General features: G+C 38.5%; 1 long non-coding RNA gene across 2 annotated transcripts in view; it reads right to left on the reverse strand.

The window, feature by feature from the left end:
- LOC138918476 (uncharacterized) overlaps positions 1–26,883 on the reverse strand; it is a 28,596-nt gene extending 1,713 nt beyond the window's left edge. The window contains exon 1 of one of the 2 annotated variants that reach the window (XR_011427888.1): positions 25,849–26,883. This is a non-coding gene — a long non-coding RNA (uncharacterized lncRNA). Of the gene's footprint in view, positions 1–1,510; positions 1,894–25,848 lie in introns of those variants that run through there. The other variant, XR_011427889.1, reaches the window with a different exon arrangement.
- Positions 26,884–27,089: the final 206 nt, after the last annotated feature.

Below are 27,089 nucleotides of genomic sequence, written 5' to 3' on the forward strand. Positions count from 1 at the left end.
TATTCTAGCTCAATAGCAGGGTGTGGGAAATAGGGCTACAGATATGATTAAGAATGCCTCAATCTCTAATTACCAATATAGAGCCATTGTTTGGATGGGAGCCAACAAGTTAGTACTGGCCTCAGCCCTCACAGGATCTGTGGAGGTAGTGTTTTCCAGAGGCCCCTTGTGGCAAATGCTGAATCAATGGTTCATACTAACTGTTTAGCCCTTTCTGTTCCCTCTCATACCTGGACTGAACTTTTTTTTAGACAGAGTTCATCTCATGAGTCTCTAGGCTGGTTGGGTAAATTTTTTGTTAAGATATAGACAGGGACCTCCTGCTCAGAAAATCATGAACAGCTTGAGAAATTAATCAGTGGGTAAAATAGTACTACATTTGTACTTCATGTGGTGAATCTTTTTCCTCAGTTGCACCTGATTCTCTATTATTTAAAAATCAAATTCAATCCCCACATCTTCTGGCACCTTTGGATACTATCCTGGCTCCTGACATATCTCTGCCTCCAGACAGTGGTTTTCCAACTCCCTACACTGATGGGGCGATTGGTAGGTGCTATCTCTAATGGAAACCTCAGGGCTGATATGCCCAACTGACTAGGCAACTCAAGGAGCGGGTTTGCATCACACATCGATTTAAGGCTTGTACTGTGGTTCTACGCATTCCTTGATACCTCAGACTTTGCCAAGTGATTGGTAACCTAACCCAGGCCAAAAACCACTAGAAGAGTGTTCTCCATATTTTATGTATTTAATATCTATAGATATATCCATAGATATAAATATAAACATGTAATAAACAGTCAGGATAATAAACCTCTATGTCTTAATTTATTATAAATTAACATAGCTCATTTATAGTGCATATATATGTATCATTTTTCTTAATGTTCAAAATTAAATTTCTTACAGTGTTTGCTTAATCAAAAATCACACACAAAAGAAGTTAGAGCTTGTACCTTTAAATGCAATATGATCTGATTTCCACAAAGATATGCAAAGGTCATAGTAATATAATTTGGGTGAGGAGAACAATTCAAAACTGCTGTGTGCTCTGCAGTAATCAACATCATGAATTCCTTATCCGTGCCCTACTGAGCCCGAAATCCATGAGCTCATAAAAACCTATAGAGATCACCATAGCTCCTTCAAGAATCTTATATGAATTGAGGTCACACGTTGTCTTTACTCAGGAGGAAGAGGAAGACATGTACACACAAGAACACACATCGAGCTTAGCTGAAGCTCAACTATAATTACATTCAACAGCCCCCAGGTGCTCCCAAGAGAAGGCTTCCTGAAAATATTTACAGAAATCCACCCCAAAAAGATTAATTTAGCACTTGAAAAAATGAAACACCTTTAAACACTTTTTTCCCTTGCCCGTTCATATAAGTTTCATTGAAAACATAAAATATGAAGCTTACGCACTGACAAAGAAACACAATTCTCTTTTTATCCATGAAAATAATTTAACAATGTAGAATTAAAAGAATATATACATACCCACCTTAGCTACAGGGAGAGAGGGAAAACGTTGATCTTCTATTTTTTCTCTCTTTGAATTTTTCCAACAGTTTCAACCTTTTGTAAATTGCTCTTCAGCAAAGTAAATGAGCATAATTATTTCAAACAAATTCCATCACCATTACAATTATAACTCTACTTGGAAAAAGGCAAGATGCAGATATTATTTTTTTCAAACTCCAAAATATTCCAAGTGAATAGAAATTAAATATGAAGCAACTTAAATATTGTGTTTTTTTGCTTGTAGACTGCATTTTCCCCACAGCTTACACAAATTCATGTGATTCATGATTAAAAGGATATTGAGCAAATTCAAGCAAGAAAAAATGAAATTATGAAAGTAAATTGAAGCCAGGGGAAAATTAGACATAAAGTGCCTGGTGTGGGCTTGCTAGGTGTGGGCTGAAATCTTGGCTCTTTGCTTCCTTTAGATCAAAGCCAAAGAAACACATAAATACATGATTCATAGGGTCCAATTGGGAGAAAACAAACAGGTTGCCCTGGAGAAGAAAAGCTATTGCTTATAATTTTTTTTAATGGAAGTCATTTTCCCCACGGTCTTTCTTCATAAAAAGAAAATATAGATATGGATACAAGTGAAGATGTGGTTATGCGCATACATACAATGTTGCAAATGTCCACAAAAATATTTGTCATAAAAACAATACAAGTGAGAATGTAAAATGGTACAGCAGATGTGAAAAATGATATGAATTCCTGAAAAAGCTAAACATAAAATTACCATATAAGTCAGTATTTCACTTCTGGATATATACCCAAAAGAATTTTAAGCAGGAGCTCGAATAGACATTTGTACACTCATGTTCATAGCAGCATTATTCACAGTAGCCAAAAGTAATAAGGAATCCAAGTATTCATCAATAGGTGAATGAATAAACAAAATGTGTTACGCAAATATAATGGAATATTATTCAGCTTAAGAAAAGACGGAAATTACGACACACTATAACGCAGATGAACCTTGAAGACACTATGCGAAGTGAAATGTCAGACACAAAATGACAAATACTATATGATTGCACTTATATGAAATACCTAAAAGAGTCTGTCTTCACAGAGACAGAAAGTAGAAAGATGGTTGTCAGAGACTAGGGGCAGCAGAGAATTTGGAGTTAGTGTTTAATGAGTTACAAAGTTTCAGTTGAAGAAGATGAAAAACTTCTGGAGATGGATGGTAGTAATGCTTGCACAACAATATGAATATACTTAATGCCACCGAACTATACACTTAAAAATGATTAAAACGGTAAATTTTATCTGATGTATATTTTTCCACAATAAAAAATATGAGTTTTACAATGTTATTTCTTATAACACCTAGTTTTAAACTAATAGCACGATGCCAATGTGTTTGGCCCAAATTTGCTGATATGGCAACTGTATTGAATGATTCTCATCAACACTTAAATGGAAATTGTGTATTAAAATATTCTTATTTCTTAGTAATTTCTTCCTTTATCCTCGAATAGATTTTAGATAGCCTCTTTGTTACCAGCCACAAACACAGGTTCTTTACCCACCACACAAAAGGGGCCAAAGAAAAACTGGAATGCCAGCCTTATAGCAAGGAAATATTTCTATTTCAGGCGACATCAGCTGGGAGGCAAGAGTGAGCCCTCAAATTCGTCTTGTCTCCTCAAAAGATGGGAGGCAAGGGGTTTTAAAGTTTGCAAGGAATGTGACTTCTTGTAGGGAGGAGGAGCTTGTGGCCTTGCTCGTTGGCGCTTTCCCACCAGCCTCTGTTTGGCCTTGTGAGGATGCTTTCAGAGAGGAGGATGGTGAGATAAAGGAATCCACAGGTATATATCCTTGGTTGTCTGCCTCTGTGGTGGATAGTGGATTCTGGTGCCAGGAAGAAAAGGAGTAAGCAGAGAAAAGGGATGAGTGCTTTTGGTTTTAACCCCACATACGCTGGGTTTAATGTAGGGAACTGTTATCAGGGCCTGTATCATCTTGTTAGATTATTTCTAGAAATAGCTCCCAACCCACCCCTCAAGTATATGAAGATGATTCCCATAACCAGTAGTTGTAGATGAGAATGCATTTCAATTTCTGATCCATACCTAGAACCCAATTTGTGGTACCTGCCAGGGGAGGCAAATACTTTCAGTCTATTAAGTATGAACTAGTTGTTCAAAGTACTGGTACCCATCCATTTGAGTCCAGACTTATGGAAGCATATATAAGTGAGATGGAGGAGCTCTCTTAAAGGAACAGGAGCCAATGAAGGGTCTATGAGCTTGGGAATATATCATATACTTTCTGACAATTCCTGGCAAATTGGTAAACTATTGAGACTCCCACAGTATATTTGTTTTCCTTATACAGTCTTCCCATCACATGAGCTGTCTCCTTTAGCGAAAAACATTCCACTTATGAATGCCTTGCCTCTGACACTTAGGTGTTACTCCCCTTCCTGTTCATCCAGGGTGTGGTGTTTCTCTTCTGCAGTTTAGACCAGGGCTCTGGAATGAGAAGTACACCTTAATACTGGGTAACAGTGTTATTTCATATAAACAACATCAGTGCTGGTTAATCACAGTGGCCTATAAGCAATGTCAATATTTTTGTTGGTGTAAATGAACTCTCGTTATTGGCACATCAAATTGCCTGAGAGTTCCACTCCCTAGTCACTAGAGCTTTGGTTACAATTATCACTCCAAAGTAGTACTGGCTTCCCATATCACCAATGCGCCTATTCTAGGATGCAAACTGATTAGCTAAAATATTTTTGTCAAATTTTATTACAGCCAAATAGTATATCCTTTTGGTCACCACATGAGCTGCTAGATTCTCCTGTCCTCTACTGCTAAAATTGTAGTACTGAAGCCATAGTTTTGTGAAGAGAGAGAACAGGTGAAATCTTCCCTAAGTTTCTATCTCCAGGTTACCAGGTAAGGTTAGCTCCAGATATCTACTGTCCTTGTGTATATTCTTGAAATGTATAGCTAGTCAGGACTCATAACATTTAGAGTCCCAGGAGACATGATTCTGACCACTCTTTCTGCCTGGACAGTGAACACACCTAAGAGTAAAGTACACCAATGTCATTCCTTCAATGAGTCAGTCAAGTTCCCTGGTCAATACTACCAGTGTTCTCCAGTTAGAGTATGCTGTTGTTCTAGTCTCCCTAGTCTTTTTTCAAGGCTTGGCTCTGGAGAGGTGGGATAAAACACCGCCTGCGTCATTGCTCTTAGTTGGCAAAAGGAGTTAAAATATTCAGAGAGTGAGGTCAGGAAAAGAAGGAAGCTTCCTTGAGCCAGCCTGATCTCTTCTGTTTCCATCAGCATTTGGGTAATTCTGGGAAATACATGATCAGAGAGACTTACATATGTCTTGAGGTGAATTTCTCTCAATGTACAAAGATAAACTTGTACTTTCCCACACCCATTCAGTGTCCCCAGGGCTGCCTCCTATAATCTCTCCTTTCTTGGAGGATTTGACCTCTTTTCATTCTTCCTACCACAGCGGAGTGCAGGTAGACTATTTTTATCCATGGGCTTAGTGGCAAATGGAGTTTTGGTGAATAATTTCTGGACTTCCACACAAAATCTCATTGCCCTAGTTATGCTGTGTAGTCACCATGATCCATTATTGCCTCGTATTCTGAATCTGCTGTCACCACCATCCTTGCCCTTTGTTTCAATAATCTGGAGCTCAAATGGAGATGTTCCAACCTCCTTGGGGAAAACTATACATTACTTCAGGCAGATGTCTCTGGGAGAAAATTAGTAACATAGTAGTTACTGCTGGGATAGAAAAGAAGTTTCATAATATATTAAAAAAAATACAACATAGAGTTCCTCCAAACCCTTCATTCCAGTAGCTCCTGTTTAAGAACAATTAGACATATATATACACTGGTGATACATAAGTTCAAAATCACCAAATTGTATACATTTAACACGTGCAGTTTTTATTGTATAGCAATTATACCTCAATAAAGCTGTTAAAAAAATGAACATTTAAAGAGGTAACCCCACTCTCCTACTACTCTAACTTTTGACTCCACTTTTTGAAGACTGACCTTGATTTTAAATTCCAGTTGCCTTTTCATTAGCTCTAGTAGGTCTAGTCCTTAAAAAGCCATGCAATTTCTATATCCTTGCTTCTGCTCCAGGATAATAAGGCAGCTGGAAATGCCACTCTTTAAGACTAAATTTTGCCCAAATCTTATCACCATCAGAGAAGTATGGTTTCTGGTTAGAAGTAATAACAGCAAGAGTTCTGTAAGTTTTATTAACTTATAAACTACTTAATCCTCACTGCCAAGATCCAACAGACAGTGATTGTCACTTTTGGTCCTGATTAAGAATAAATAACAAGCTTATTCAGATTTGTTAGTGAATCTGTTCACATTGCTATCAAAGAATGGTATTTTCTAATGAGAGCTTCTCTCTTGCTCTCCTTGCCTTATCCCTTTTAAGACAATCATTATATTTCGTGTTTACAAGCACAGCCATTGTGGCATGGTTATTTATGGACACACTTTGTTACCTCTGTGGTGTATGTCAAGGCGTCAACTTGCAAATTACATTGTGGACCAAAGGCAGCTATTCTTATGAATGCTCAGGTAGCCTTTCTGTATCTTTAAAGTACCAAGAAGATTGCATTTAGTGTATTAGATTTTATCAGATATGCTAAGACATATTCCTTAATACCCTAATTCATGTCTTCCAAGGTCAGGCAAGTCTGCAAGTGCCATCTCTATTTCCAAGGAGCAGTATAAATAAAGATCAGTTTGTCCCATCTTGGGATATCTCACCTAATAGCAAGACTGCTTGAATTGTACACGTTGCACTGATTCCCTGGGGTCTCTGCTAATATCCCACCTGCCACAAGAATGTGGTTACTGCCTGTCAGTGACACTACCCATGGAAGTAGAAGGATGCTCTATTGGTGAACTAGAATTTCTATTTTTATTCTTAATCCAGGAACTCAAGTGGAGCTCAGGTGGATAAAATGGTCCCCACATGCCAGCTAATTAAATGTTTATTCATTTCCAGTTTCTTAACCTGGGTGAGTTAGGATTGGACCTATTCTGGTTGTATCATTGACCACTAATGACTTAATTCTGAGCTCATCTAATTTTATTTTAAGTTTAGCTCATGCTACTCCAAGCACAGCTTGATTGGAAATAGCTGAAAATGCCAGCTGGTTTTCGAATAGACCACTGCTCCAAAAGCCAAGTACCACCAGTGAGTCATTAAGTCTCCCATGAGGACTACCACAGACTCTATGTGGCCAAGTCTCAGCAATCCAAACTGCTTAAATTATTGGAATCTGGAGTTGAAGTCCCCAAAGATAAGCTCTATTGAAATGCCCCTTTAATCTCCTCTGTGTCAGAGTCATCTGCCTCCCACTGATATTGTCCTAGCTGCTAGATCACTTCATAAGAAATCCTGGGTCCCTGGCATCTTCCATATGTTTCCAAAATTTGGGCCCAGGGTCATTGGGCTTATACAACCAAGATGGGGATTGTACCATATCAGGTCAAAGGAATCTTAGTCACCTTGCCTTCAGGCTTTTGTCTCCTACTAATGCCCTACCTTTGTGTCATTGGCATTGTTGCCTCAATCTCTACCTTAACAATAAGTTTATCTATCCTGTGATTGACAAATGGACCGGGATTACTGGTTGGATTCCAGGAATCACATTTCTATTTGTGCGTCAGAGTCTAGAGCTTTTCAACTTAACACAGAGGATTTCTGTTATGGGTTGATTGTATAACCCTGAAATTCATATGTTGACATCCTAACCTCCAGCACCTCAGAATGTGACCTTATTTGGAAATAGAGTTATTGCAAATGTAATTAGTTAAGATGAGGTCATACTGAAGTAGAGTGAGCCCCTACTCCAATATGACTGTTGTCATTATAAAAAAGCAAATTTGGACAGACATGCACATGGGAAGAATGCCAGATGAAGACAAAGGCAGAGATGAGGGTGATGCATCTACAAGCCAAGAAACACCAAAGATTGCCAGCAAACCAACAGAAGCTGAGTGAGAAGCATAGAACAAATTCTTCCTCGCAGCCCTCAGAAGAAACCAACCTTTCCAACACCTTGATCTTGGACTTCCAGCCTCCAGAATTGTGAGGCAATAAATTTTTGTTATTTAACGTACTCAGTTTGAGGTACCTTCCTACGGCAGCTCCAGCAACCTAATATAGACTCCACATCGTGTAATCTTAGCCACGTGATTTCCAAACAGCACACTTGTCTATGACCTACCACACTCTCATAAAGAGATGCAAAAGTCTGAATCTAATTCTAATTCATATTATTTATATTCCTGCTTTTATTAAGTTATTGTATGCTCCAAGAAACTTATCCTTGAATGACCTACTACTGTTCCTTAATATTTGCCTAAGGTAGAAAAATGCATGTTTCACAGTAAAATTGAAGGGGCAATATGTGGGTTTCACTGATAAATGTTTACCTAATTTTATAAAAAACAATAATAGCATAGATATTAAATCTTCTTGCAGAAGATTTATGAAAACATACACAATTTTGTTCATTGTTGAAGAAATAGAAAATACTAACAAGTTTAACAATTAGAATTTTCCATGCCTTTTATCCATAATGGATTTACGTTTTTATTTTCTTGACATCACATAAATTTCTTTATGGGGAAAAAATATAAAATTTAGGTTAATTCTAATAATACGTGTACTCCTTAAATCGCCCAGCATTTTTTTCTGGCTGGTAACCTTATCCAATTTGAAAAGTATTCTGTAATGTGAGGTTACACAATTTTTCTGTATTCAAAAAACTAGTTAGTCAACATAGAACCATGATACGTCTGTTAATTTATTTTTATGAATGATGCCCATTCCCAAATGACATAAGAAAGTTATTGAAATGAATTAAAATCACAGAATTGATCAATTTAATATTTATTGGAAAAAGTGCAACAAAGAATTATTGGTTGAAATCTCCACTAATTAAAAGCAATGTATATGTGTGTAGCTATATACATGCCCACATATATGTAATGATTTATGGTGAAATATTTCAAATTATTCAATATCTATATGCTTTATTTTTTTTGCTATGTCAGTTGTTTTGCTGCTCATATATAGTTATGAAGTACTAGTCCTGGAATAGAATTTTTGTAATACAGAACTCTCTATGTTACAATTTATTAGATAAATTAAGCCTTGATAGGCAAGTGAGGATACCCAGACTGATGGCTTGCAAACAGAGCAGAGATTATTTCTGAAAGCTCTCCTTCCTTCTAGCTCACTGATTTTTCCATGCCCGAGAGATGTTCCAACTGTGTTCCACAGATCTTCCTGGGGCACGGAAGTAGCTCAGGGCCCACCCCAGGGGCAGGAGATAAATTAAGGGTATGAGGTTCTTTATTTTTATGTCCTGAACAGTGCAGCTCTATTTTCATATTTTTAATATATATTTTTGTATTCCATAAGATTAAAGTAGGCAGTGCTATCTCCCCCTTATTTTAAAAATGTTATTAAAAACTCTAGAATTCAGAAGGTGTCTCCAAACAATATCATTCAGATATCCCAAATTCCTTTTTTTAGCTCACTGTTAAGTAAGAACCTCACTGCCATAGCCAATGTGAATTCATAACACAGGCACACACGTTTAAGCTTTTAACTTTGCATGATTACACTGGTGAGTTCTACAGGACTTATTTGCAGATTTGACATGCTCTGGAGGTACATATTTCTCCTTTTTTTTAATGAGGAGGACTGGCCCTGGGCTAATATCTGTTGCCAATCTTCCTCTTTTTATTTGAGCAAGATTGTGTCTCAGCTAACATCTGTGCCAATCTTCCTCTATTTTGTATGTGGGATGCCACAATAGCATGGCATGATAAGTGGTGTGTAGGTCCACCCATGCCCAGGATCCAAACCCGCGAATCCCGGGCTGCCAAAGCAGAGCATGCAAACTTAACCACTACACCACTGGGCTGGCCCTGGAGATACAAATTTCTAATGCTTTGTGTAACTAAATTGTTTACATTGGAATCTTTTTAGAAAAAGATACGTTTCACGCATTTATCAAAATAGTTCAATTAGGTTTTTCCCACAAGGGATTTTTAGTTAAAATTTTATTTAAATTTCTTAGGAAGAATAATCTTTTTGTGTAAAACTGATACATACTCAACATAAAGAATTTAAGTAATGTGAAATATACTAGAAGGAAAAGGGAGAAAACAAACATCTCCAGTCTCTCCACCAGAATTATGGAGATGACATTAGTTAACCTCATTCCAAAAGTCTGTATAAATATACACCACCAAAAAAATATGAAGATAGATAGTAGACGAAAAGATAGTTGAAATTGTATTTTAAATGTTATCATATTATATATATTTTAAAACAACGTTTAGTCAACATTGGTCAAAAAGAGAATTGCATTTTGAAAGAAGGTGGAAGGAATTACTGAACAAAAAATAAGATTTCTCGCATGACATATTATTTTCTCATATTAAAAAAATTTCGGATCATTGCGTTTTTATTTATCATAATATCTCAATATTAGCCTCTGTGCCATGGAAAACAAGGGCATTAGTACATTGTCACTTCCTCCTCACGTTTCAATTCTCTCAATCATATCCGATGTAACATTCTCAAGGTCCAGAACACTGTTATTCAATTCTGTAACCAGAGTTCCCACAGTTATTTAGCACTACTTTTATATTTACGTTGCTTCCTACTGAACAGAGCTCATTTCAGCACGGTTTCTCAGTTCTTGAGTCATTTTCATTGAACTCTTTCTTGACCGGCTTTCACTGACAAGAACTATTCCTTTTTCTCATTGCTAAGTTTGCTCATATTTGAGGAAGTTAGGCTGTGCCTCTGTGTATAATGAGCTTGGGGGAATACAAGGTTCTTGCTTTACAATTGCTTCCCTCAGATCTGGGAGGGAAATACCACCCAATTGTTGTCCCACTCTGTCTAGAGCAGCTTACTTTGTCTGCCTTTTGATGGCTTACCAATACTGCCTAGATGCCTAAAGAATTATGGAAAATGAAAAGCAAATGTTTACACTTTAGTTTTTAATATCAGTATACCTGGCTTAAATAATTATATTCCTGGTGTACTTTTCATCTACATTCTGATTTTTGTTGTTGTTAGTGCGGTCCAACTGATTCCATTCTTAGCGACCCTGTGTCCAGCAGAGTGGAACACTGCATGGCCTTTTTTGCTCCATTTTTTAACCCTTTGGCGCTCTATCAGACAATGCTCAGCTGCTATTCATAGGGTTTTCATGGCCAATTTTTTTGAAAGTGGGTGGCCAGCTCTTTATTCCTAGTCTGTCTTAGTTGGGAAGCTCCACTGAGACCTGTCCACCATGGGTGACCATGACGTTGTCTGAAATACTGGAGACATAGCTTTCAGCATCACAGCAACAGGCAGCTACCACAGTATGACAACCCACAGACAAACAGGTGGTGTGGTTCCCTGACTAGGAAATGAACCCATGCCTAGGACGTGAGAGTGCCAAATCTTAACCAATAGCTCATCAGGACTGGCTTTGTTGTCTGATAACAGGTCAAAAGTCAATTTTAAAGAAATCTATAAGCTGTATGTTTAGGAATTCAGATTACGTCTTTTTTTTAATTAGGAAATTTTCTTCACTTGTAAGATATCTTTAACTCTCCAACTCTATTTTTTATTCCTTTCAATGTACTACTAATTTTACTTGTGTTGTTTAAACTTTGCCTATTCATATATTTGTTGCTAAGTGTTTACATTTTGTTTTTCTTTTCAACAGCATTTCCTGTTATTTTCTCTGGCCCTTATATAAATAGTCTTCCAAATATGGTCCTCACACCACTAGCATGAGCATCACCTGGGAACTTGTTTAAAATGCAAATAAATTCTCAGCCTGCCTGAGACCTACTGAATCAGATACACTGGAAGTGAGACCCAGCATTCTGTGTTTTAACAAAACCTCCAAGTGATTCTGAAGAATCTTCAAACGTAAGAACCACTGCTCTCTGCCCTTGATTCAGTAGTTAAGTAAATCTATAGTATAGTTGTTTTCTAGTATTTCAATCTCCAATTTATTACCTTATTCTGCAGCATCCCCTAATATCTCCTTCTATATGCTTTCTTGCCTCATTGAATTCATGTTCTCAGGTAATTCTAAGTTGTTAACTTATATTGTCATTTTTACTATTATATTGTGCTGTGTTTACACAGTTGATTTGATTATTTTTCATTTTGTCTCTTTTTGGGTAGTGATGCCTGGGACCTACTGTTTGCTCTGATCATAAGTGGGAGGCATGATTCCCATTGTATCAGAGACAAGGGTATTTTTTTTCTCTGCTCTCCATTGGGAGAGCAAGGTATTTTTTGTTGCGTCCAGTTATTGTAGTCTGAAGAATACTGAATCCCAGGAGTAGGCATTCTCTGTCTTATAACGTTTATTTGTTCCCTATATCAGGGTTCATAGCATCTGTGCCTTTGGGCAGCAATGGACAGGATACTCCAGTTTTTGAGCTTTACATCCTCTCTGTATTTGAGTATTTAACCCTGGAGTCCTCACTTTTGCAAAAAATATCAGCCTCACTTTTCAGTGTGTCTCCATCGCTCTATTTGTCCCAGCAGCTATATACACAAATCGCCGGTTAGAAGGAGAAAACCAGGAACACTTCCACTCTCGAGATTATATGCAGAGACATTAACGGTATTATGTACTATGGGTGTGTAAATCTTACAAGTGTGTCTCCATCAATTCACACCTATCATACTCACATATGTGTGTTTGCCTATCATCAACTCATTTATTTAAGAGGTTTCCATGCAATTCCTGAGAGTCTCTGGCACCTCCAGAATTTCCTTATGAGTGAGAATGGAAAGACAGTGCTGTAGAGGCCCCTGCTGTGCTTCCCCTGGAAGAATTCTGCCTTTATCTATCTTCTCCGTGGAGATGTTCACAGTGTTTTATTTGGCCAAATGCAGCTACATTTATTCCTGGACCAAGCTGTGACCAGGGGCAGTTGTTTTGTTTGGTTTTTGCTATGTGTCAGTTAACACTGCTGAAGACACTGCATTATTTACTCAGAAGAAGAAAGTTCAGCTCAGCATATGGTGATCACTACTGAAGCCTACGGTCTTTGTGACCATAAGGTCGTCTCCCAACTGCTTGCCTTTGCATCTACATTGACAAGAGTGAAGCAGAGAACCCCAGTGTCCCCTTTCTGCCCTCAGCACTCACATTGTCCCACAACTAGCACCCACAATAATCAAATATAGGTACTATAGATAATATATAAATAATCAGATGAGCCCCATTGTGCCTTGTACCCTGATTTATGTCAGTCACCAGAAGAAGCTCAAGGCTCTCAGATGGTTCCCATCATCCTCACTTAAATCGCCTTATGGCTTTGCACACCCTCTCCCTACCACCAGCTAGAAGGAACAGGCCAGAAAAGAAGAAAAAATGGATGATCCAGAAAGGATAGGGCAGCTACGCAGTGGCTCTGTCCTTACAATGGGGTGGAACCTGACACACAAGTGGAGGGCCTGGCCTTGGAGAGGAACAGGGCTACTTCCTCCCCAGTGACAAGGGAGACGGAAGATGGGCAGACATGGCAGTAATGGGAGCTTACGTTAAGATCTTTTCTAGTATCTTCTGGCTTTTTCCATGAAATAAGTCATCAGCTAAGAATGAAGGTGGGGCATTGGGGATTATGGCAAAGGAGAGAAAGTTTTATGGATAAAAAACAAAATGAAGAGGGGCCAGTCCAGTGGTGTAGTGGTTAAGTTCTCATGCTCTGCTTTGGTGGCCCGATGTTCCCTGTTTCAGATCATGGGCGTGGCTCTACAAACCGCTCTGCAAGCCATGCTGTGGGGGTGTCGTCCCACATACAAAGTAGAGGAAGGTTGGCACAGATATTAGCTCAGGACGAATCTTCCTCACCAAAACAAACAAAAATAAAGAATGAAATGCTCACCTGTGAAATTCAGAGGAGGAAGGATAACAGAAACACTGTATGATTCCTTAAGAGCATTAAGGGCCCAATCCTCTGCATAAAATCCTCCTGTGGTTTCTTGTCTCCAGTAAAAAACAAAGACCTTATTCTGACCCAACAGGCCTTACTTCTGACTCCTCATCATCTCTGACTTTGTCTCCTACTGCCTTAGTGCTCATTTATCCTGCTCCAGTTATACCGGATTCTGCAATTCTTTCTACAATGCCAGAAAGGCTCCCACCTCAGGGCCTTTGCACCTGCCTTTCCTTCCACCCATAAGTCTTTCTTACCTGATCCCCCACCTAGTTCTCCTCCTTTAAGATTTGCTCTAATATGTCTCTGAAGCTGTTTATCCCCATAGAGTAAACTGAAAGAATTTTAAACATCTAAAGCATATGAAGATGTATGTTCATAGCCTAATCTATTTGGACGATTGTCTAACTTCTTTTGATATTGAAAATAAAGGCCTAATATTACAAGTTAATTCGTTCATCTCTGAACAGTTAGTTTAGGCTATTTCCATACATACTATATTTAAAAGCATCTTGAATTTATTAGCCTGGGAGTACCCTATAAGCATGCATTATTCCTTTTTCTATATCCAATAGCTATCTTTGTTTGAGACACATAATACACATTTTATAAAATATTGTCACTATTTCCTTTCTATCTGCTTTTATAAGATATTTTATATAGAGATTGACAGAGTATTATAAAGAATTTTCCCTTGTTTCATTCTGTTGTAGCCACAAAATAGCCAGCTCCCCTTTTCATATAGTTGAAGTCAGAAGATAACATACCATATGAAGGAGAAGGTAGTTTTTTACCTAAATAGACAATGAAGTTAGTGAAATCTATAATTCAAGACTACTTTTATTTTATAATCTGAATAATCGGTTTGGGGTCTTCATTCTTCAAACTAATTGGATATTTTCCAAGTGCTGCTTTATGCTGCATAAAAAGTTGGTCGTGTTTTCCAATCAGCATGAAAGATAAAATTGTAGAAAATAGGTGCATAAATAAAAGGAAATTCCACCTGAAATATTTCAGGGAAACAATGCATGGTGATCTCACAGCCATCTTCAGATTGAGTTTTGAAGCAGAGCGATGACTTCACAAGCAACCTACTTAAAGAACCACGTCTATTTTACTGGAAGAATATTTAGGTACATACTCATTGAAAGCAGGAATGTGGTTTTCTGGGTGACAGTATAATGTGGCTGGAAGTCTGACTACTCAATCAGAATAAACAATTAAATTTATCCTATGTGTCCAAATTTTACACATTTTTTTCATTCAGTTACTCCTAATATAAATGGAATCTTTATATTTGATTAAAGTCCTTCATTTATGGTAAACTTTCTGCTATTTTATTTTGAAGAAACACATGTAAGAAGCCCTTTCAAATATCTTGCAGATACACTAAGCTGTTCTCTTATCATTCAAGTCCATCAGATGTTGCTTCCTGAATCTTCAAGGAACAGTTGAGTCAGTAGTCAATAGTATCACCCCACTTCTCTGTTCAAAGAGCAGTCAAACGGGTATGTTTTCCACTTGGAATAAAACAAACAAAGTGGCTTTAGTGTGACAAAATCTACATGTAGATTTAAATAAGTACCTTCACTTTTATTTGTTAAATATCTTTCTGCAAGCTAGAAGACTGGGGGGTCACCTAGATCCTCTCAGGGTTTGGTTTTAGGATTGTCTTTTACCACAACTTAATCCTGCCTATCTCGAGTGACACGAGCTTATGCTTTGCTCTGTATCTAATGATTCCAAAACCTGCGTATGTTTTCAGTCAGATTCTACAATTATTTGTAATTGATCTTTTAAATTCTTCTCATGACGGCGAGTATGCTTTTTCTTCCAAGTGTTCCTACATTCACTGAAACTTTATGTGTGGGATTTTAGGATTTATTAGGACTGATGTATTTAGGCCACGCTCTTAGTCTTAGCGCATAGTTTATCCTATGTATAATCCTCCCGCCTAGGCACTGATTCTCTGGGGCTTCAACTGAAAACCTGAGAACTTCAAGAGTGACTAACTACTGAAACTGCTTTCTGATCTTTAGCTTCCTCGCTATTGCTTTCTGCTGGGTTTCCGGGAGTCTTGGCTTGCACATTTGCAGTTTGGGGGTGAACCAACAATTTGGGGAAAATTGACATACGGACTTTTAGGCTGCGTCTCGTATGTTTATTACTCTTCAGTTCAAGACATTTTGTCAAACCTAAACTACTTCTCTCTCTTTGCCTTGTAAGATAGTAACTTTCACTTAGGTTCCATTTCCTCAGGTCTTCATTTGGAAAACCCCCTAGAGAAAAAGGCCAGCTGAATGTGCCTCTCAAGACAGCTAAGCCTCTGTTCATGGCTCCATCATGGATCAAGGGACAAAAATCTTCCCTTAGTAATTTGAAGTTGATGCTTCAAAGCACAGCAGTGTTTCTCCCATCCAAGCCTTAGTAAATAGAAACCATGTACTAGGCTTGACAGATACTAAGTACAATGTTCCATCTTCTCATTCCTTTTTCTGCACATACTGATTTTTATATTTTAAATTTGTTTTATTTTTCTGTGACTGGCTTAATTCACTTAGCATAATGTCTTCAAGGTTAATCCATATTGCAGGATTTTCTTCTTTTTAAAGGCTAAGTAGTATTCTATGCCACATTTTCTTTATCCATTCATCCATCCATTGATGGACATCTAGGTTGTTTCTACATCTTGGCTATTGTGTATAGTGCTGTAACGAACATGAGAGTGTTATTATCTCTTCAAGATATTGACTTCAATGTTTTTGGATAAACACCTAGAAGCGGGATTGCTAGAATATACGGTAGTTCTAATTTTAATATTTTGAGGAACTTCCATACTATTTTCCATAGTGGCTGCAGCATTTTGCATTCCCGCCAATAGTCAACATACAAAATGTTGAGTAAAACTGAAATTTGGTGAATTGGAGAGAGTCTACTCATTATCTCTTGGCACCTTTATGTATAAAAATATATCCCCAAACATTTATTTGGGTACATTTTCCAGATGCTCTTCTAGCTATGAGTGGTGGGACTAGTCTGGCTGTTGTTTTATGCTTCTGTGGAAAGGTTCATTTCTCTGTACCTTTCTGCTGGCTACAGTGTGCGTCAGAGGGCTCAAACTCCATCTGCCATCCCCAAGCATAAGATGATGTTAAGAACGAAAATTATGCATAACAGAGCAACAAGGTTGGAGAGGCCACCATCACTGTCACTGTCCAGTGCTTCAGCACCTCTGCACAGCTATCTCTGAACTTGAATAATGTAATGGAAAAGTAAACTTCTATCTTGTTTGAACCAGTATTGATTTTTATGTTACCCATAGTCACATCTAATCCTAAATTAAACCCTCTTTAATTTGGATGATATGTGATGATTTCTCTTAAATCTTGCATCATTCAGATGCTATATTTATGAGGAGATAGATATACAGCAAATAAAAAAATCAAAAGTTTATAATCATGACTTTATTTCTGACTTATTCTCATAAAACAATTAGTATATATACTTGTGATCCCACAAGCAAGAAACATTTAATAATATCAATACAGTCATATGCCACATAATGACATTTTGGTCAATAATGGACCACATATACCATGGTGGTCCCATAAGATTAGTACCATATAGCCTAGGTGTGTAGTGGGCTATACCATCCAGGTTTGTATAAGTACACTTTATGATGTTCACACAATGATGAAATAGCCTAATAACACATTTCTCAGAATGATCCCTGTACTTAAGCAACTCGACTGTACTTTAAGTGAGGGAAAAGGCAATGTCAAAGAGTGAGGCAGTGCCAAAACATAGTTCATATAGTCATGATAGATAATATGACAATCGGGCACATGAAAGTTGCACATCAGACAGTGATGATATTAGGCATCTTTTAAAAATATTAAAATGTAGTGTTATTGGTACTGAGTTCATTAAAAAATAAAACAACTTAAAAAACTTCCCTGTTGCTTTAATTTACTGTTTCAGTATGTATTTTTTCTTGTATTTTAAACCATTTAATCACATCCCTTCTAATCCACTTTAAATGATCATAAGTTAAATAATTTGCATAATCTCCAAACGGCTGAAACACCTTGGTGAATTGGCAATGCAACAGATTATTCTGTCACACTGCAAATTGATTAGAATTGAGGACACTTAATTTGCATAGTTAAAATAACTTTCCCCTATTTTAGTAAAAAGCAACAAGTCCTGGTATGAAAGACATCAGACACATCCAATTGTCTTCACTAATCATTTGATTTTAGGTGAAATCTCTTTGCTTCCTACAATCACTTGACCATATATTTTTAGTTTGGTTTAAGAAAAGTTTTGTAAATTTCCTCTGATATTTTTGAACTGTTTTGAGGTACATACTTTTCAGATGACTCATGTTGCATTGCAGCAAGCATCTGCTCAAATTACCAGGAGGGCATTAAATAAAAAGTGAGCATGTGTGCATCTTTAAGATATTAGACATGACCAGCTGTTTCATATTCTCAGAGCCCTTTCAATAATAAAAGGTTTCCATGCAGCTTCCAGGTAAGGGGGTTTGGAGAGGTGGAGGAGTGGGAGGCTGAGCTTACAGGCAGGGAGTTACAACAGCATTGCTCAGCAGTCTTGCGTTTTCTATGGCAGGCTGATGACTACTGCCCCAGCAGGTGGGCATGCCTTAAGCCAAAAATCCATGTCTAAGAAGACAAAACAATCCACAGACCCTTTAAAAATACCCTTTAAAATATAAAATATTTAGGTCTTCATTGTAATGCAATTCTAAATATAGAAAATCAAGCTCCTCTCGTCTGTTCAGACTATGTTATAAATCATCTTGAATAAGCATGGAAGGAATCCTGTTGTGCTGCAAAAGAAAGCTTTTACACTTTTCTCCTTTCACAGCTGGTAATTAGAATAATTAATTAACTTCTTTTAATACGATATCCCTCCAAATATCACTGGCTGAAGCATACTCTAAAAATGTCACTTATTCATTCAACCCCAAAGTACAAAAGATCAATACTGTACAGTACTTGCTTTAAACAAAAACTTACACCAAATACCAACTCACGTCATAGACTCAATCAGTGTATTCCTAAATGAAAGTGAGTCCTCATTCTCTGGAAATGACATGGTTAATAAACAGGTATGAATGACACCAGTGTCCATGTTCTATGCTCCATGTCACGCCGAATGAACTTAGCTATTTGATCCAGTGGTAGACACTTGGTTCCAGTGATGACAATCAGATTCTCTCCCCAGTTCTCTGAAATTTGGAATGGAAAACACAAAGCCTGGAGTAGCTTATGCTGAGCCTCACCAAAGGCAGAATTCTTAAGGCAAAATCCACAAACTCCTATTGCTGATTTTCTGGTGTTATGCTGAATTTTCCCTTAGTTCTCTGGCTTCACCATTAAGTTCTTTCTTTAATTCTGTGAGCTACTACAGTGTCTCTCTCTGCCAAAAATTACTGAGTCAATTTTTGTTGCTTGCACTCGAGAAAACGTTACTAATTCATAGACTAGTATAAATTCTTACAATTATTTTGTGCCACTATCTCTAAATCTCTAGAGTCCAGGTTGTCATGGGTATCCATAACTTTTTTTATATTTCAAATCTATATCATGTAAGCTGGTAAAACATATTACCTAGATATAATTGTTTAAATTAAAATTTAAAGTTAAATTAAAGTTAATTAAATTAAATTAAAGTTAATTAAATTAAAAAAAATTAAATTAAAGTTAAATTAAAGGAGTTAAATTGTTTAACTCCTTTTAAACTTCAAGAGAATCCCTTCTTCAAATAAGAAGAATGGAAGGGAATTCAGAATTGTCAGGATATGAATTATAAGAGGAAGACTGGCAAGAAAAATGGTATATCCTACGGGGTCATAGGAGGCAGTTAAGCCCAGAGATATTGGAAAGGATTCAAAGCATTTGAAGCTGGAGTTAAACATTAACAGATTTATCTTTACCAGTAGGGAATGGAGAGGAGAAGAGCAATGAAGAAAGTAAAACAGGTTAGGGATTTGCTGCTGTTGCCAAGATGACAAATGATGGTAGCTGAGATGGCTAAATATTAGTCATGTAAATTGTGAGAAGTAATCAGATTTGCCAGAGATGTTCAGGTGGAATTTAAAGGACTTGATGCTTGATTACCTGTCAATCATAAGGCATGGTGAGGATGTGAGAAAAGGATTGCCTTAGAGGTTTCTTGCTTATACAGGTACAAATTATGGCAATCAGAAATGGCAGGAATAGTACTGTGGGGCGGGGATGGAGAAGTTGAGATGCTGAATTCAATTTTAGACATTTTCAATTTGAAGGACTTGCAAGACTCAAGGGTGAAGACGATCAGTAGGTTGCTGGAGGGTTAGGACTAAGAAAAACATTGGGGTGACGATATCAATTGCTAAGTAATCTGCATAGAGATGATGGTTTAAGGCTTGTGAGTGGGTGCAACTATCTATGAAGAAAATGAAGAAATTGAGAAGAATATTGCGGATGTAATATTTAAGAAATGCAAAGAGAAAGATGATTGTGTTCGTCTGCTCAGGCCGACACAACAAAATATCACAGACTGAGGGGTTTAAGCAACAGAAATTTATTTTCTTATAGTTCTGGAGGCTAGAAGTCCAAGATCACGGTGTGGGCAGGTCTCTCTCTCTCTCTTTCTCCTTATAGGGACACCAGTTCTATTGGATTAGGGTCCCCACCCTCCTGCCCTGTTTAACCTTAATTACCTCCCTAAAGGCCCTATTTCCAAATATAGTCACATTGGGGGTTCGGGGTCCAAAATACGAACTTTGAGGAGGGGACACAAGTCAGTCCATAACAATGATCCAGAGGAATGAGCATTTGAAGGCAGAGAGGAAAATGCAAGTGATACCATGAGCACAGAAGTCAAGAGAAATCACAAGTGAAGGCTGAGGCTTAACACAATCCAAGTTTAAAGCAAAAAGAACTATAAAGTGAAGTGAGGAACGCTGAGGAAATAGATGTTGAGTTTAGAAGATTCTTTCTAAAAGTTTGACAAAGTTAGTGTTCTCTTCTAAAAGAGAAGACAATGTTGACCCAAGCTTTTGTTTTGTTAGGAGAAAGGGAAGCATATATAAATGCTGACATAATGCAGGAGACTAAAGGGGTCGGTTTACAGGAAAAGGGAGGTGGGGCGGAGGCATGAGGATTGAGGACCAATGTAAGTAATGATTCCAGACACTTTGAGAGAATTAGTGGGTAGGCCAGAGGGGTTTGAGGTTTCACATGTGGTTGTTGATCCTAATTCTCTATTGACTACTCTCTACCTGGTTGTGTGATTTTCCCCAGGGATGCTCAGAAACCTGGTTCAGGTAGAGAAATGGCATTTTTTTCTTTCCAAACTCAATCTTTTTTTCAAGTGTGTGTGATAGAATAAAAATTGATAAAATGAGTTTAGGGAAATGACAAATGCATTGTTAAAGTCTACGGACCATGAAATCTAAGTTGGGTGGAGAAGAAGGTGATTTTATTTATTTAACAATATTTACATAAAGCTCAGGAGGTACCAGGCAGTGTTCTAAGAAGTTTACAAAAATAAGCTCATTTAAGCAATGACCAGAGCAGAATTAAAGATATGAGAATACCGTACAGAGTGTCAAATGAAGGCCTTAAGGCAATGGAAGAACTAACTTTGGGAACAACTGAGAAACAGTTTAAATGCTGCATTGCCTTATATTTTATTCTTCGATCAGGTTCTTGGAAACACCATGTAAATCCATAAACATAGGTAAGGTGACATTAAAGGCCTTTCGTGACTCAAGGATCATGTGTTTACATCGAAGAGCTAATGATCTTACATGGCTCAGAATTCCTATCATTAAAAAAAAAAAATCGTAGTCTTCTTATTTGACAGCTTATTAAATACATGGGCTTTGCTTCCCTTTCTCAATCTGTTGGGGAAACCTAAACAGACATTTTGGTAGACATGTTAAGCCTAATGGGATTTGCAGCCTTTCCTACAAGGTATTCAGCCCATCATCTGAACATAAGCAGGAACGTCTGCTCTTGAGTCTGTATTACACTTGGCACTGATTCTCAGGCCCATGGGATTTTTTTTTCCCCGAGCCAGAGAGAAAAAGAGGATACTATGCTAGGACACATAAACTTGAAGGTGTTTCTTCTGGTGCTTACTAGTTTTTTGTTTGATTTTTTCTTCTCATCTTTATCCATCATCCCTTGGGCCATCTCTTTGCTCATTCTGAGTTGATTAAAGCATAATCCTGAGTTGTATATTATGGATGATTCTAAACTCTATCTGAAGTTTGAGTTCTTTACCAATAGCTACGTCTCTGCTGGTTGGCCTTGGTCTTGCTAATGTCACGTAGCCTTGAATCCCATGGTGTACCACATATTTGATCCAGGAATTTATGTTTTATCTTTCCTCTTCCATGTAGGGAAAGAAGGAAAACATACTTCTTTATAAAACTTTCACAAATATAATTGACCTCCAAAGCAATCATGATTTAGGGTTTTGAGATGCTTCTTTTTTGTCATATGCAAATATAGATTATTGACACTTTTGGAACCTAATAACTATTTTATTCCAAGGTGGGTTTTTTTAATATTCTGGAAATTAAAATATTTCTTAATATTCTGGCCGTAAAATTGTTTCCCTCTTTTCTGACCTATGGTGATTTTTTTTTTAGAATTTAACTATTCACAGTTTTCAATATGGCATTAGTAGATGACCCATGGTTCTGAAATATTGGCAAACTCAACCTGATAGATGATTTTTACAATAAAAATATATTCCCATAATCATATCCAGAGTTGTGCCACCATGATGCTCACAAGGAGAAACTATGTGAAATATATTATTACATTGAGTACAGCCTGCAACACACATGAATTTACTTAATTATTTTTTACATAGTTCACAACTATTCACAATACTCTAGCAAAACTATAGTCTTTAAATACCTATAATGAAGATCAGGAAAAATTTTATTTCAAAGTATTTATAAAAGGTTTAAAAATGTTGAGACAACATGCAAAGATTTCCTGTTCCAAACTTTGAGAATCGTTATTCTAAATCATGAGGACAGAACTGCAGAGAGGAAACTGAAAAACAAATCCAACGGATGCACCACTACTATCCTCAACTCTTGCACCTAGGTGATAAATAACCCTCTCAGACAGATATGAAACCCGGGAAAGGACGGCTTCCTGCAGATGGCATTGTCTTTGTCTTGTACCTATCTTGAAGCCAATATTAAACACTGTGTTGCATCCACCAGATATCATCCATAATGCTGTTTTGAAGATTGAGAGAAAAGTGATTTTGGGTTTTCCCTTGTTTTTCGCTTGTTTGTTTTCATATCACAGAGCAGATTTATGATCAAACTTCCTATTAGGAATAATCTCTTCCCTCAAAGTTCCATTCCTTCTCACCAATTTCATCTCTCCTCCTCCTTGCTCCATACAGAGCCCCTTTGCCGGAAGCAATTAAACCCTTCTTTTTAGTTTTCACTTCCACTCTGTTGAGAAAATCTAGTCCATCAACATGTCCCTTGTGGGTCTCATCTCCTCCCACCCCACCTTTCTGCACAGTGATTTTTGAATTGGCTCTCTCAGTTTGGTTGGATACACTTGGGACCTCTACAAATCTCAGTACTTCTTCTGTTTCATAAATTCTGTGTAATTTTAAATCAACAAATTTCTCTACTTTAAGAAAGCTTGAAACATGCTAGAAAAAGGATATATTTAATGAACGTGGTATTTAACAAAGTTCAAAAACATTTTTTTTTTTTCTGGTGAAGAGGTCAGAAGACATAGGATCATAAAAATAGTTATAAACATGCGTTTTTTGAAAGATGGGCTAGAAAAAGGGAGGTGCTGGAGTAGGTGCTGGTTGTTCTAAGAATAAGGCTTTTTCCATTTTCTTGACAGTTTCCTAATCTAGACACAGTCAAAATACTGAGTTGCTTTTCCTCTGATTCAATATGTTCACAACACAATGGAATTAGTAGGAAAAGCAACACAGTAGAAAGAGTATAAAGAAGAAAAGCCATCATATTTGTTTTCTTTTTGTTTTAGTGCAAGAATACAAACATATGAACTCAACTAATAAAACTGCCTTTGTGTACCTCAAGAGAAACACCTGAATAGCAGTGGACAATTTGGGGGGAAAAAATACAGACATAAAATCACTTGCTTCTGTCAACTGCCTTTCATTTCTTACATTATGGCATTAGATCAAGGAGGCGGACACCTAGTCTCCTGTCCCTTTGGGAATTATGGTTCACACCTTGAACATGCTCTAGTGTTAGATGTTAAAACTACCGGCCTTTCCTCTCCTCTTCTTTTCTTTACTGTTACCTAACACAATATCCCTAAGTGAACAATAATGTGCAGTCTTGGAATCTCAATTCCCATACCACTCTGCCCCTAAATAAAATCTGTTTTTTATTAATAATTTAGAGCTAATGTACTTTGCAGAGTCTCCCTGTTCTGAGGTTATTCACACCTGGAATGAAATTCTGAAATATCCAAAGAGTGGCATTCATTTTATCCAGCCATAAAACTCCTAGACGTCGATATTCAACTTCTAATGACGTCCAAAAGTTCTATTTTTCTTTCCTTCCTTTTTTCTTTCTTTACTTCTTTCTTATTTTTGAAAAGCTAAGGATTTTCTTTTGTTTAAGTCAACTGCCCTGGATATTTGTACACTTTTGAATGAAATTTTATATATCAATACACTTTTGACTGGACTAAGATCTGTTTTTTCTACTTATGTATTTACAGTCATGTGCTGCATAACAACATTTCAGTCAATGATGGACCCATGTACAAGAGTAGTCACACAAGATTTTTACCATATAGCTAGATGTGTAGTAGGCTATACCATCTAGTTTTGTCTAAGTACAACCTACGATGTTGACACAACAACAAAATTAAGGACAGATCTCTCATAGCATTTCCCAGTCGTTCAGTGACACATGACGGTATTCTTGGAAAAGTTAAACACAGAAGTTCTTTCATAACATAACTGCAAGGGAAAACTGCCCTCTAGTAATATTAGTTGTCATGGAAAAGAGGAAAAGAATTTGCTAAAATTGAAATTCCCGAGCATCTTTCTTGATACTACTTATCAATAAGCACATGTACACCTAAAGCCAAGGTGCTAGATTCAATTGACCTCTTTCCCTCTATGCAGTGACTGAAGATAAATACCAATACTTTGGAAAAAGTAAATCTTAAGTCCTCAGAAGGAAGTTTGGAAGAAATAACTAAAACAGCAAAGTTTGCTATATTTTTTTCAGACCAAACCAAAAAAAGCTTTTTTGAAGCGAGCCATAGTCCAGGAGTGCTCTGAATTCGGTGTCAAGTAGAAACATAAATGTGGATAACGTAGGACTGGCAAATATTGGAAAATTTTGGGTTGTTTAACCTGGTAAAGAGAGAATGAAGACTCTGAAGGGAAATGAATACCAAAAGCAAAAATAAACAAAAAAATATAAATAAATAGTACTACTAAGCCATTTTGCTAACACAAAAATTATGTAAGGCAATCACCCTACTGTCCTTATTTTAAGGGTTGATATTGTCATTATCATCATCACCCTCTGTTATGGACAATTTCCACGGTGATCAGGAAGCATATTTTACTTGAATAATGCACAGATTAAGATGAAAAAAATAAGTAAAGCAAAACAGTACAATCTTATGACGGGACCCTACTAATGAGTATACTCGTCTGGTTTGTTTTAAGCAATTAACCAAAGACATCAGCATAGGGCCACATTAGCAAGGTAGCTGATGTTAGTCTCGAGACAAAAGAACTGGTTTCTACTTCTAGGTCCACCAATTTAATACCTGTGTGACCTCAGACAAATTAACCTACCTCTCTAGGCTTCAGCTTTCGAATCTCTCAATTTGTGAAATAATAGGTGACTTTTGAAAGTAAGTCGTAAAGATTTTATAAGATAGAGGACACAGAGTATGCGATAAGAGTAACATAGCATGCACTTAGAGAATAAAGTTTTAGAACACAAGTACTATACGAAAACGAGAATGTGGAATCTTTGGTCTAAGTCAATCTTATTCAACACTATCTCATTTTATCGTATACCTTAAGAATTGTATCCATAGAAATTATGGCTAAATTAACAATGCAGACTTAAACAAAGCCGTGACAGTATTTTTGGTTGTTTTTGTGGGGGGTTTCTTGCAGGTTCCTTTTATTGGTTCCAGACAGTTGTCTGGCAGGAAGGGAAGAAACCAACCGGGGGTGGGCAGGCTTCCCCACATGCTTAACTCACGGCTGACATCTCAAAGGCCTACCTGAAGCCGAGAGCCGCTCCAGGGACGTTGCAGCCCTGAACTCAGGGCCAGGTCGAGGGTGGCGTGAGCTGGGGAGCGCGACGTCCCAGGGGGCTGCTGAGTGGTAGGACAGGAGAGGAACCAAGCCCCGCGGCTGAAGCCCTTTCTGGCCCCACTGGCTCGGAGGATGTTCCTGCTTGTCCAGTGGCGGCACTGGTCGGTGCTAGGACTCTTGGGCCGACCACAAGCTGGAGTCAGACATGTGACCCTTGACCTGGCGAAGGAGCTGGGCAGGGGCGCAGGCCTCAGGTGCTGCCACTGCTGTCCTTGCTGTCTGAATATGCACCCAGCTGGCAGTAGGAGGAGGTACTGGTGACTGGGGTGCAAGGTCAGCTGCCTTCCTGTTTTTCACTGTGTCTGGGGCAGGGGCCATGCGGCCCCACCAAGGGAGGCGTTCCAGGTCCGTTTTCTTCACCACGCCCAGGCCCGACAACCAGGGCCTGCCACCCTGGGTGCCCGCTCTCCACCTTCCTCTTGGCTTGAGGGCCTCGTCCTGGATGGAGGTGAGGCGGGGCTGGACGGCTGGCGGGGACGGCGCAGGAGCAGCAGCAGCCTCCTCCGAATGCGGGTCCTCTGGCAGTCTTCCTTTCATAGCTTCTCAGGCAAGGCCGCCAGCTTCCTTGCGGCCCTCCTGCTCCCGCCGCCCCTCCTCAGATCAGCGTTGCAGCGCGCACGGCCTCCAGTTCCCGCGGGCCTGCCGCTGCGTCAGCTCCTTGAGCTGTTGCGGCTTCTCCAGAACCTCGGTCTCCAGCTTGGAGTCCTTGGTTGGGACCTCCAGGGCTTCCGGGGCTTCAGTTCCTCGTCCTCCCGCTTCTTCTGCACCCTCCCATCCCTGCCCCGCCCGGTCAGGCAGCCTCTCAGCTGAAGCTCCGCGTGGCTCGGCACCCCAGGTTGCAGTCCGCGTGTTAAGGCCCGTTTGCAACCAGGTCTCTGCCAGGCAGCGTGCCAGAGGCAGAAGCACAGAGGGCGGGCCCAGGCTCTCCTGGCTGCGCCCTCTCTGCGCATGCACGGTGACCTCCCTGCCCCTGCGGCGTCTTCTGCGACCCTCCCACGCATCACGTGGAAGGGGGCGTCAAGCGCGCCCAGTGTTGAAGGTCTTTGTGGAGCCTGAGCTTAGGAACCTTCCAGCTGTGGAACTTGGGTGTGTAGTACTTGTTTAAACTTCTTGGGCTGGCTGGGTGGCGCAGCAGTTAAGTTCGCAT

This window comes from Equus caballus, chromosome 17 (assembly GCF_041296265.1).
Source record: "Equus caballus isolate H_3958 breed thoroughbred chromosome 17, TB-T2T, whole genome shotgun sequence".
In the NCBI taxonomy this organism is placed as follows: domain Eukaryota; kingdom Metazoa; phylum Chordata; class Mammalia; order Perissodactyla; family Equidae; genus Equus; species Equus caballus.